General features: G+C 44.6%; 6 non-coding genes across 6 annotated transcripts; all 6 read right to left on the bottom strand.

Annotated features, from left to right (window-relative positions):
- Nucleotides 1–252: 252 nt before the first annotated feature.
- On the bottom strand, nucleotides 253–326 carry TRNAN-GUU (transfer RNA asparagine (anticodon GUU)). Its single transcript has one exon. It is a non-coding gene; the product is annotated as a tRNA-Asn (tRNA).
- Nucleotides 327–689: 363 nt separating this feature from the next.
- TRNAN-GUU (transfer RNA asparagine (anticodon GUU)) lies at nucleotides 690–763 on the bottom strand. Its single transcript has one exon. It is a non-coding gene; the product is annotated as a tRNA-Asn (tRNA).
- Nucleotides 764–3,672: 2,909 nt separating this feature from the next.
- TRNAN-GUU (transfer RNA asparagine (anticodon GUU)) lies at nucleotides 3,673–3,746 on the bottom strand. The gene has a single exon. It is a non-coding gene; the product is annotated as a tRNA-Asn (tRNA).
- A 3,227-nt stretch (nucleotides 3,747–6,973) lies between these two features.
- TRNAN-GUU (transfer RNA asparagine (anticodon GUU)) lies at nucleotides 6,974–7,047 on the bottom strand. Its single transcript has one exon. It is a non-coding gene; the product is annotated as a tRNA-Asn (tRNA).
- Nucleotides 7,048–7,877: 830 nt separating this feature from the next.
- On the bottom strand, nucleotides 7,878–7,951 carry TRNAN-GUU (transfer RNA asparagine (anticodon GUU)). Its single transcript has one exon. It is a non-coding gene; the product is annotated as a tRNA-Asn (tRNA).
- Nucleotides 7,952–10,560: 2,609 nt separating this feature from the next.
- TRNAN-GUU (transfer RNA asparagine (anticodon GUU)) lies at nucleotides 10,561–10,634 on the bottom strand. The gene has a single exon. It is a non-coding gene; the product is annotated as a tRNA-Asn (tRNA).
- Between the last annotated feature and the right edge of the window lie 2,611 nt (nucleotides 10,635–13,245).

Genomic DNA, 13,245 nt, shown 5'->3' with positions numbered 1-13,245 from the left:
GCGCGAACCGATGGCGCTACAGACTCTGCGACATTGGTGTTATGTTGTATTCATATCGCGAATTCACACATGAGAAAATGTGTGTAATAAAAACTTGTACTTCGTACCTGGGTGGGCTTGAACCACTAACCTTTCAGTTAACAGCCGAACGCGCTAACCGATTGCGCCACAGAGACTGTAACAATGGTGTTATGTTGTATTCATATCGCGAATCCACACATGAGAAAATGTGTGTAATAAAAACTTCTACTTCGTCCCTGGGTGGGCTTGAACCACCAACCTTTCGGTTAACAGCCGAACGCGCTAACCGATTGCGCCACAGAGACTGTAACAATGGTGTTATGTTGTATTCATATCGCGAATCCACACATGAGAAATTGTGTGTAATAAAAACTTCTACTTCGTCCCTGGGTGGGCTTGAACCACCAACCTTTCGGTTAACAGCCAAACGCGCCACAGAGACAACAACAATGGTGTTATATTGTCTTCATATCGCGAATTCACACATGAGAAAATGTGTGTAATAAAAACTTGCACTTCGTCCCTGGGTGGGCTTGAACCACCAACCTTTCAGTTAACAGCCGAACGCGCTAACCGATTGCGCCACAGAGACTGTAACAATCGTGTTATGTTGTATTCATATCGCGAATCCACACATGAGAAAATCTGTGTAATAAAAACTTCTACTTCGTCCCTGGGTGGGCTTGAACCACCAACCTTTCGGTTAACAGCCGAACGCGCTAACCGATTGCGCCACAGAGACTACAACATTGGTGATATATTGTATTCATATCGCGAATCCTCACATGAGAAAATGTGTGTAATAAAAACCTCTACTTCGTCCCTGGGTGGGCTTGAATCACCAACCTTTCGGTTAACAGCCGAACGCGCGAACCGATGGCGCTACAGACTCTGCGACATTGGTGTTATGTTGTATTCATATCGCGAATTCACACATGAGAAAATGTGTGTAATAAAAACTTGCACTTCGTCCCTGGGTGGGCTTGAACCACCAACCTTTCAGTTAACAGCCGAACGCGCTAACCGACTGCGCCAAAGAGACTGTAACAATGGTGTTATGTTGCATTCATATCGCGAATCCACGCATGAGAAAATGTGTGTAATAAAAACTTCTACTTCGTCCCTGGGTGGGCTTGAATCACCAACCTTTCGGTTAACAGCCGAACGCGCTAACCGATGGCGCTACAGACACTGCTACATTGGTGTTATGTTGTATTCATATCGCGAATTCTCACATGAGAACATGTGTGTAATAAAAACTTATACTTTGTCCCTGGGTGGGCTTGAACCACCAACCTTTCGGTTAACAGCCGAACGCACTAACCGATTGCGCCACAGAGACTACAACATTGGTGTTATATTGTATTCATATCGCGAATCCACACATGAGAAAATGTGTGTAATAAAAACTTCTACTTCGTCCCTGGGTGGGCTTGAATCACCAACCTTTCGGTTAACAGCCGAACGCGCTAACCGATGGCGCTACAGACACTGCGACATTGGTGTTATGTTGTATTCATATCGCGAATTCACACATGAGAAAATCTGTGTTATAAAAACTTCTACTTCGTCCCTGGGTGGGCTTGAACCACCAACCTTTCGGTTAACAGCCGAACGCGCCACAGAGACAACAACAATGGTGTTATATTGTCTTCATATCGCGAATTCCCACATGAGAAAATGTGTGTAATAAAAACTTGTACTTCGTCCCTGGGTGGGCTTGAACCACCAACCTTTTGGTTAACAGCCGAACACGCTAACCGATGGCGCTACAGACACTGCGACATTGGTGTAATGTTGTATTCATATCGCAAATTCACACATGAGAAAATGTGTGTAATAAAAACTTCTACTTCGTTCCTGGGTGGGCTTGAATCACCAACCTTTCGGTTAACAGCCGAACGCGCTAACCAAATGCGCCACAGAGACTGCAAGCTTGGTGATATGTTGTGTTGTATTCATATCGCAAATCCACACATGAGAAAATGTGTGTAATAAAAACTTGTGCTTCGTCCCTGGGTGGGCTTGAACCACCAACCTTTCGGTTAACAGCCAAACGCGCTAACCTATTGCGCTACAGACACTGCGACATTGGTGTTATTTTGCATTCATATCGCGAATCCACACATGAGAATTTGTGAGTAATAAACACTTGTACTTCGTCCCTGGGTGGGCTTGAACAACCAACCTTTCGGTTAACAGCCGAACGCGCTAACCGATTGCGCCACAGAGACTGTAACAATGGTGTTATGTTGTATTCATATCGCGAATCCACACATGAGAAAATGTGTGTAATAAAAACTTCTACTTCGTCCCTGGGTGGGCTTGAACCACCAACCTTTCGGTTAACAGCCAAACGCGCCACAGAGACAACAACAATGGTGTTATATTGTCTTCATATCGCGAATTCACACATGAGAAAATGTGTGTAATAAAAACTTGTACTTCGTCCCTGGGTGGGCTTGAACCACCAACCTTTCAGTTAACAGCCGAACGCGCTAACCGATTGCGCCACAGAGACTGTAACAATCGTGTTATGTTGTATTCATATCGCGAATCCACACATGAGAAAATCTGTGTAATAAAAACTTCTACTTCGTCCCTGGGTGGGCTTGAACCACCAACATTTCGGTTAACAGCCGAACGCGCTAACCGATTGCGCCACAGAGACTACAACATTGGTGATATATTGTATTCATATCGCGAATCCTCACATGAGAAATTGTGTGTAACAAAAACTTGTACTTCGTCCCTGTTTGGGCTTGAACCACCAACCATTCGGTTAACAGCCGAACGCGCTAATCGATTGCGCCACAGAGACTACAACAATGGCGTTATGTTGTATTCATATCGCGAATCCACACATAAGAAAATGTGTGTAATAAAAATGTGTACTTCGTCCCTGGGTGGGCTTGAACCACCAACCTTTCGGTTAACAGCCAAACGCGCTAACCAATTCCGCCACAGAGACTGCAACATTGGTGTTATATTGTATTCATATCGCGAATTCACACATGAGAAAATGTGTGTAATAAAAACTTGTACTTCGTCCCTGGGTGGGCTTGAATCACCAACCTTTCGGTTAACAGCCGAACGCACTAACCAATTGCGCCACAGAGACTGCAACCTTGGTGATATGTTGTGTTGTATTAATATCGCGAATCCACACGTGAGAAAATGTGCGTAATAAAACTTCTACTTCGTCCCTGGGTGGGCTTGAACCACCAACCTTACAGTTAACAGCCGAACGCGCTAACCGATTGCGCCACAGAGACTACAACATTGGTGTTATATTGTATTCATATCGCGAATCCTCACATGAGAAAATGTGTGTAACAAAAACTTGTACTTCGTCCCTGTTTGGGCTTGAACCACCAACCTTTAGGTTAACAGCCGAACGCGCTAACCGATTGCGCCACAGAGACTGTAACAATGGTGTTATGTTGTATTCATATCGCGAATCCACGCATGAGAAAATGTGTGTAATAAAAACTTCTACTTCGCCCCTGGGTGGGCTTGAATCACCAACCTTTCGGTTAACAGCCGAACGCGCTAACCGATGGCGCTACAGACACTGCGACATTGGTGTTATGTTGTATTCATATCGCGAATTCTCACATGAGAACATGTGTGTAATAAAAACTTATACTTCGTCCCTGGGTGGGCTTGAACCACCAACCTTTCGGTTAACAGCCGAACGCGCTAACCGATTGCGCCACAGAGACTACAACATTGGTGTTATATTGTATTCATATCGCGAATCCACACATGAGAAAATGTGTGTAATAAAAACTTCTACTTCGTCCCTGGGTGGGCTTGAATCACCAACCTTTCGGTTAACAGACGAACGCGCGAACCGATGGCGCTACAGACACTGCGACATTGGTGTTATGTTTTATTCATATCGCGAATTCACACATGAGAAAATCTGTGTTATAAAAACTTCTACTTCGTCCCTGGGTGGGCTTGAACCACCAACCTTTCGGTTAACAGCCGAACGCGCCACAGAGACAACAACAATGGTGTTATATTGTCTTCATATCGCGAATTCACACATGAGAAAATGTGTGTAATAAAAACTTGTACTTCGTCCCTGGGTGGGCTTGAACCACCAACCTTTTGGTTAACAGCCGAACGCGCTAACCGATGGCGCTACACTGCGACATTGGTGTTATGTTGTATTCATATCGCAAATTCACACATGAGAAAATGTGTGTAATAAAAACTTCTACTTCGTCCCTGGGTGGGCTTGAATCACCAACCTTTCGGTTAACAGCCGAACACGCTAACCAAATGCGCCACAGAGACTGCAACCTTGGTGATATGTTGTGTTGTATTCATATCGCAAATCCACACATGAGAAAATGTGTGTAATAAAAACTTGTGCTTCGTCCCTGGGTGGGCTTGAACCACCAACCTTTCGGTTAACAGCCAAACGCGCTAACTATTTGCGCTACAGACACTGCGACATTGGTGTTATTTTGCATTCATATCGCGAATCCACACATGAGAATTTGTGTGTAATAAAAACTTGTACTTCGTCCCTGGGTGGGCTTGAACAACCAACCTTTCGGTTAACAGCCGAACGCGCTAACCGATTGCGCTACAGACACTGCGACATTGGTGTTATGTTGCATTCATATCGCGAATTCACACATGAGAAATTGTGTGTAACAAAAACTTGTACTTCGTCCCTGTTTGGGCTTGAACCACCAACCATTCGGTTAACAGCCGAACGCGCTAATCGATTGCGCCACAGAGACTATAACAATGGCATTATGTTGTATTCATATCGCGAATCCACACATGAGAAAATGTGTGTAATAAAAATGTGTACTTCGTCCCTGGGTGGGCTTGAACCACCAACCTTTCGGTTAACAGCCAAACGCGCTAACCAATTCCGCCACAGAGACTGTAACATTGGTGTTATATTGTATTCATATCGCGAATTCACACATGAGAAAATGTGTGTAATAAAAACTTGTACTTCGTCCCTGGGTGGGCTTGAATCACCAACCTTTCGGTTAACAGCCGAACGCACTAACCAATTGCGCCACAGAGACTGCAACCTTGGTGATATGTTGTGTTGTATTAATATCGCGAATCCACACGTGAGAAAATGTGCGTAACAAAACTTCTACTTCGTCCCTGGGTGGGCTTGAACCACCAACCTTACAGTTAACAGCCGAACGCGCTAACCGATTGCGCCACAGAGACTACAACATTGGTGTTATATTGTATTCATATCGCGAATCCTCACATGAGAAAATGTGTCTAATAAAAACTTCTACTTCGTCCCTGGGTGGGCTTGAATCACCAACCTTTCGGTTAACAGCCGAACGCGCGAACCGATGGCGCTACAGACTCTGCGACATTGGTGTTATGTTGTATTCATATCGCGAATTCACACATGAGAAAATGTGTGTAATAAAAACTTGTACTTCGTCCCTGGGTGGGCTTGAACCACCAACATTTCAGTTAACAGCCGAACGCGCTAACCGATTGCGCCACAGAGACTGTAACAATGGTGTTATGTTGTATTCATATCGCGAATCCACACATGAGAAAATGTGTGTAATAAAAACTTCTACTTCGTCCCTGGGTGGGCTTGAATCACCAAGCTTTCGGTTAACAGCCGAACGCGCTAACCGATGGCGCTACAGACACTGCGACATTGGTGTTATGTTGTATTCATATCGCGAATTCTCACATGAGAACATGTGTGTAATAAAAACTTATACTTCGTCCCTGGGTGGGCTTGAACCACCAACCTTTAGGTTAACAGCCGAACGCGCTAACCGATTGCGCCACAGAGACTGTAACAATGGTGTTATGTTGTATTCATATCGCGAATCCACGCATGAGAAAATGTGTGTAATAAAAACTTCTACTTCGCCCCTGGGTGGGCTTGAACCACTAACCTTTTGGTTAACAGCCGAACGCGCTAACCGATGGCGCTACAGACACTGCGACTTTGGTGTTATGTTGTATTCATATCGCGAATTCTCACATGAGAACATGTGTGTAATAAAAACTTCTACTTCGTCCCTGGTTGGGCTTGAATCACCAACCTTTCGGTTAACAGCCGAACGCGCTAACCAAATGCGCCACAGAGACCGCAACCTTGGTGATATGTTGTGTTGTATTCATATCGCGAATCCACACATGAGAAAATGTGTGTAATAAAAACTTGTACTTCGTCCCTGGGTGGGCTTGAACCACCAACCTTTCGGTTAACAGCCAAACGCGCTAACCGATTGCGCTACAGACACTGCGACATTGGTGTTATTTTGCATTCATATCGCGAATCCACACATGAGAATTTGTGAGTAATAAAAACTTGTACTTCGTCCCTGGGTGGGCTTGAACAACCAACCTTTCGGTTAACAGCCGAACGCGCTAACCGATTGCGCCACAGAGACTGTAACAATGGTGTTATGTTGTATTCATATCGCGAATTCACACATGAGAAAATGTGTGTAATAAAAACTTGTACTTCGTCCCTGGGTGGGCTTGAATCACCAACCTTTCGGTTAACAGCCGAACGCACTAACCAATTGCGCCACAGAGACTGCAACCTTGGTGATATGTTGTGTTGTATTAATATCGCGAATCCACACGTGAGAAAATGTGCGTAATAAAACTTCTACTTCGTCCCTGGGTGGGCTTGAACCACCAACCTTACAGTTAACAGACGAACGCGCTAACCGATTGCGCCACAGAGACTACAACATTGGTGTTATATTGTATTCATATCGCGAATCATCACATGAGAAAATGTGTGTAATAAAAACTTGTAATTCGTCCCTGGGTGGGCTTGAACCACCAACCTTTCAGTTAACAGCCGAACGCGCTAACCGATTGCGCCACAGAGACTGTAACAATCGTGTTATGTTGTATTCATATCGCGAATCCACATATGAGAAAATCTGTGTAATAAAAACTTCTACTTCGTCCCTGGGTGGGATTGAACCACCAACCTTTCGGTTAACAGCCGAACGCGCTAACCGATTGCGCCACAGAGACTACAACATTGGTGTTATATTGTATTCATATCGCGAATCGTCACATGAGAAAATGTGTGTAATAAAAACTTCTACTTCGTCCCTGGGTGGGCTTGAATCACCAACCTTTCGGTTAACAGCCGAACGCGCTAACCGATTGCGCCACAGAGACTACAACATTGGTGTTATATTGTATTCATATCGCGAATCCACACATGAGAAACTGTGTGTAATAAAAACTTCTACTTCGTCCCTGGGTGGGCTTGAATCACCAACCTTTCGGTTAACAGCCGAACGCGCGAACCGATGGCGCTACAGACACTGCGACATTGGTGTTATGTTGTATTCATATCGCGAATCCACACATGAGAAAATGTGTGTAATAATAATGTGTACTTCGTCCCTGGGTGGGCTTGAACCACCAACCTTTCGGTTAACAGACAAACGCGCTAACCAATTGCGCCACAGAGACTGCAACATTGGTGTTATATTGTATTCATATCGCGAATTCACACATGAGAAAATGTGTGTAATAAAAACTTGTACTTCGTCCCTGGGTGGGCTTGAATCACCAACCTTTCGGTTAACAGCCGAACGCACTAACCAATTGCGCCACAGAGACTGCAACCTTGGTGATATGTTGTGTTGTATTAATATCGCGAATCCACACGTGAGAAAATGTGCGTAATAAAACTTCTACTTCGTCCCTGGGTGGGCTTCAACCACCAACCTTACAGTTAACATCCGAACGCGCTAACCGATGGCGCTACAGACACTGCGACATTGGTGTTATGTTGTATTCATATCGCGAATTCACACATGAGAAAATGTGTGTAATAAAAACTTGTAATTCGTCCCTGGGTGGGCTTGAACCACCAACCTTTCGGTTAACAGCCGAACGCGCTAACCGATTGCGCCACAGAGACTACAACATTGGTGTTATATTGTATTCATATCGCGAATCCTCACATGAGAAAATGTGTGTAATAAAAACTTCTACTTCGTCCCTGGGTGGGCTTGAATCACCAACCTTTCGGTTAACAGCCGAACGCGCGAACCGATGGCGCTACAGACTCTGTGACATTGGTGTTATGTTGTATTCATATCGCGAATTCACACATGAGAAAATGTGTGTAATAAAAACTTGTACTTCGTACCTGGGTGGGCTTGAACCACTAACCTTTCAGTTAACAGCCGAACGCGCTAACCGATTGCGCCACAGAGACTGTAACAATGGTGTTATGTTGTATTCATATCGCGAATCCACACATGAGAAAATGTGTGTAATAAAAACTTCTACTTCGTCCCGGGGTGGGCTTGAACCACCAACCTTTCGGTTAACAGCCGAACGCGCTAACCGATTGCGCCACAGAGACTGTAACAATGGTGTTATGTTGTATTCATATCGCGAATCCACACATGAGAAATTGTGTGTAATAAAAACTTCTACTTCGTCCCTGGGTGGGCTTGAACCACCAACCTTTCGGTTAACAGCCAAACGCGCCACAGAGACAACAACAATGGTGTTATATTGTCTTCATATCGCGAATTCACACATGAGAAAATGTGTGTAATAAAAACTTGCACTTCGTCCCTGGGTGGGCTTGAACCACCAACCTTTTGGTTAACAGCCGAACACGCTAACCGATGGCGCTACAGACACTGCGACATTGGTGTAATGTTGTATTCATATCGCAAATTCACACATGAGAAAATGTGTGTAATAAAAACTTCTACTTCGTTCCTGGGTGGGCTTGAATCACCAACCTTTCGGTTAACAGCCGAACGCGCTAACCAAATGCGCCACAGAGACTGCAAGCTTGGTGATATGTTGTGTTGTATTCATATCGCAAATCCACACATGAGAAAATGTGTGTAATAAAAACTTGTGCTTCGTCCCTGGGTGGGCTTGAACCACCAACCTTTCGGTTAACAGCCAAACGCGCTAACCTATTGCGCTACAGACACTGCGACATTGGTGTTATTTTGCATTCATATCGCGAATCCACACATGAGAATTTGTGAGTAATAAACACTTGTACTTCGTCCCTGGGTGGGCTTGAACAACCAACCTTTCGGTTAACAGCCGAACGCGCTAACCGATTGCGCCACAGAGACTGTAACAATGGTGTTATGTTGTATTCATATCGCGAATCCACACATGAGAAAATGTGTGTAATAAAAACTTCTACTTCGTCCCTGGGTGGGCTTGAACCACCAACCTTTCGGTTAACAGCCAAACGCGCCACAGAGACAACAACAATGGTGTTATATTGTCTTCATATCGCGAATTCACACATGAGAAAATGTGTGTAATAAAAACTTGCACTTCGTCCCTGGGTGGGCTTGAACCACCAACCTTTCAGTTAACAGCCGAACGCGCTAACCGATTGCGCCACAGAGACTGTAACAATCGTGTTATGTTGTATTCATATCGCGAATCCACACATGAGAAAATCTGTGTAATAAAAACTTCTACTTCGTCCCTGGGTGGGCTTGAACCACCAACATTTCGGTTAACAGCCGAACGCGCTAACCGATTGCGCCACAGAGACTACAACATTGGTGATATATTGTATTCATATCGCGAATCCTCACATGAGAAATTGTGTGTAACAAAAACTTGTACTTCGTCCCTGTTTGGGCTTGAACCACCAACCATTCGGTTAACAGCCGAACGCGCTAATCGATTGCGCCACAGAGACTACAACAATGGCGTTATGTTGTATTCATATCGCGAATCCACACATGAGAAAATGTGTGTAATAAAAATGTGTACTTCGTCCCTGGGTGGGCTTGAACCACCAACCTTTCGGTTAACAGCCAAACGCGCTAACCAATTCCGCCACAGAGACTGCAACATTGGTGTTATATTGTATTCATATCGCGAATTCACACATGAGAAAATGTGTGTAATAAAAACTTGTACTTCGTCCCTGGGTGGGCTTGAATCACCAACCTTTCGGTTAACAGCCGAACGCACTAACCAATTGCGCCACAGAGACTGCAACCTTGGTGATATGTTGTGTTGTATTAATATCGCGAATCCACACGTGAGAAAATGTGCGTAATAAAACTTCTACTTCGTCCCTGGGTGGGCTTGAACCACCAACCTTACAGTTAACAGCCGAACGCGCTAACCGATTGCGCCACAGAGACTACAACATTGGTGTTATATTGTATTCATATCGCGAATCCTCACATGAGAAAATGTGTGTAACAAAAACTTGTACTTCGTCCCTGTTTGGGCTTGAACCACCAACCTTTAGGTTAACAGCCGAACGCGCTAACCGATTGCGCCACAGAGACTGTAACAATGGTGTTATGTTGTATTCATATCGCGAATCCACGCATGAGAAAATGTGTGTAATAAAAACTTCTACTTCGCCCCTGGGTGGGCTTGAATCACCAACCTTTCGGTTAACAGCCGAACGCGCTAACCGATGGCGCTACAGACACTGCGACATTGGTGTTATGTTGTATTCATATCGCGAATTCTCACATGAGAACATGTGTGTAATAAAAACTTATACTTCGTCCCTGGGTGGGCTTGAACCACCAACCTTTCGGTTAACAGCCGAACGCGCTAACCGATTGCGCCACAGAGACTACAACATTGGTGTTATATTGTATTCATATCGCGAATCCACACATGAGAAAATGTGTGTAATAAAAACTTCTACTTCGTCCCTGGGTGGGCTTGAATCACCAACCTTTCGGTTAACAGACGAACGCGCGAACCGATGGCGCTACAGACACTGCGACATTGGTGTTATGTTTTATTCATATCGCGAATTCACACATGAGAAAATCTGTGTTATAAAAACTTCTACTTCGTCCCTGGGTGGGCTTGAACCACCAACCTTTCGGTTAACAGCCGAACGCGCCACAGAGACAACAACAATGGTGTTATATTGTCTTCATATCGCGAATTCACACATGAGAAAATGTGTGTAATAAAAACTTGTACTTCGTCCCTGGGTGGGCTTGAACCACCAACCTTTTGGTTAACAGCCGAACGCGCTAACCGATGGCGCTACACTGCGACATTGGTGTCATGTTGTATTCATATCGCAAATTCACACATGAGAAAATGTGTGTAATAAAAACTTCTACTTCGTCCCTGGGTGGGCTTGAATCACCAACCTTTCGGTTAACAGCCGAACACGCTAACCAAATGCGCCACAGAGACTGCAACCTTGGTGATATGTTGTGTTGTATTCATATCGCAAATCCACACATGAGAAAATGTGTGTAATAAAAACTTGTGCTTCGTCCCTGGGTGGGCTTGAACCACCAACCTTTCGGTTAACAGCCAAACGCGCTAACTATTTGCGCTACAGACACTGCGACATTGGTGTTATTTTGCATTCATATCGCGAATCCACACATGAGAATTTGTGTGTAATAAAAACTTGTACTTCGTCCCTGGGTGGGCTTGAACAACCAACCTTTCGGTTAACAGCCGAACGCGTTAACCGATTGCGCTACAGACACTGCGACATTGGTGTTATGTTGCATTCATATCGCGAATTCACACATGAGAAATTGTGTGTAACAAAAACTTGTACTTCGTCCCTGTTTGGGCTTGAACCACCAACCATTCGGTTAACAGCCGAACGCGCTAATCGATTGCGCCACAGAGACTATAACAATGGCATTATGTTGTATTCATATCGCGAATCCACACATGAGAAAATGTGTGTAATAAAAATGTGTACTTCGTCCCTGGGTGGGCTTGAACCACCAACCTTTCGGTTAACAGACAAACGCGCTAACCAATTCCGCCACAGAGACTGTAACATTGGTGTTATATTGTATTCATATCGCGAATTCACACATGAGAAAATGTGTGTAATAAAAACTTGTACTTCGTCCCTGGGTGGGCTTGAATCACCAACCTTTCGGTTAACAGCCGAACGCACTAACCAATTGCGCCACAGAGACTGCAACCTTGGTGATATGTTGTGTTGTATTAATATCGCGAATCCACACGTGAGAAAATGTGCGTAATAAAACTTCTACTTCGTCCCTGGGTGGGCTTGAACCACCAACCTTACAGTTAACAGCCGAACGCGCTAACCGATTGCGCCACAGAGACTACAACATTGGTGTTATATTGTATTCATATCGCGAATCCTCACATGAGAAAATGTGTCTAATAAAAACTTCTACTTCGTCCCTGGGTGGGCTTGAATCACCAACCTTTCGGTTAACAGCCGAACGCGCGAACCGATGGCGCTACAGACTCTGCGACATTGGTGTTATGTTGTATTCATATCGCGAATTCACACATGAGAAAATGTGTGTAATAAAAACTTGTACTTCGTCCCTGGGTGGGCTTGAACCACCAACATTTCAGTTAACAGCCGAACGCGCTAACCGATTGCGCCACAGAGACTGTAACAATGGTGTTATGTTGTATTCATATCGCGAATCCACACATGAGAAAATGTGTGTAATAAAAACTTCTACTTCGTCCCTGGGTGGGCTTGAATCACCAACCTTTCGGTTAACAGCCGAACGCGCTAACCGATGGCGCTACAGACACTGCGACATTGGTGTTATGTTGTATTCATATCGCGAATTCTCACATGAGAACATGTGTGTAATAAAAACTTATACTTCGTCCCTGGGTGGGCTTGAACCACCAACCTTTAGGTTAACAGCCGAACGCGCTAACCGATTGCGCCACAGAGACTGTAACAATGGTGTTATGTTGTATTCATATCGCGAATCCACGCATGAGAAAATGTGTGTAATAAAAACTTCTACTTCGCCCCTGGGTGGGCTTGAACCACTAACCTTTTGGTTAACAGCCGAACGCGCTAACCGATGGCGCTACAGACACTGCGACTTTGGTGTTATGTTGTATTCATATCGCGAATTCTCACATGAGAACATGTGTGTAATAAAAACTTCTACTTCGTCCCTGGTTGGGCTTGAATCACCAACCTTTCGGTTAACAGCCGAACGCGCTAACCAAATGCGCCACAGAGACCGCAACCTTGGTGATATGTTGTGTTGTATTCATATCGCGAATCCACACATGAGAAAATGTGTGTAATAAAAACTTGTACTTCGTCCCTGGGTGGGCTTGAACCACCAACCTTTCGGTTAACAGCCAAACGCGCTAACCGATTGCGCTACAGACACTGCGACATTGGTGTTATTTTGCATTCATATCGCGAATCCACACATGAGAATTTGTGAGTAATAA

Source organism: Saccoglossus kowalevskii, chromosome 6 (genome assembly GCF_978046115.1).
Source record: "Saccoglossus kowalevskii chromosome 6, keSacKowa6.1, whole genome shotgun sequence".
Classification (NCBI taxonomy): Eukaryota; Metazoa; Hemichordata; class Enteropneusta; family Harrimaniidae; genus Saccoglossus; species Saccoglossus kowalevskii.
This window is presented reverse-complemented; position numbering and strand designations above follow the sequence as displayed.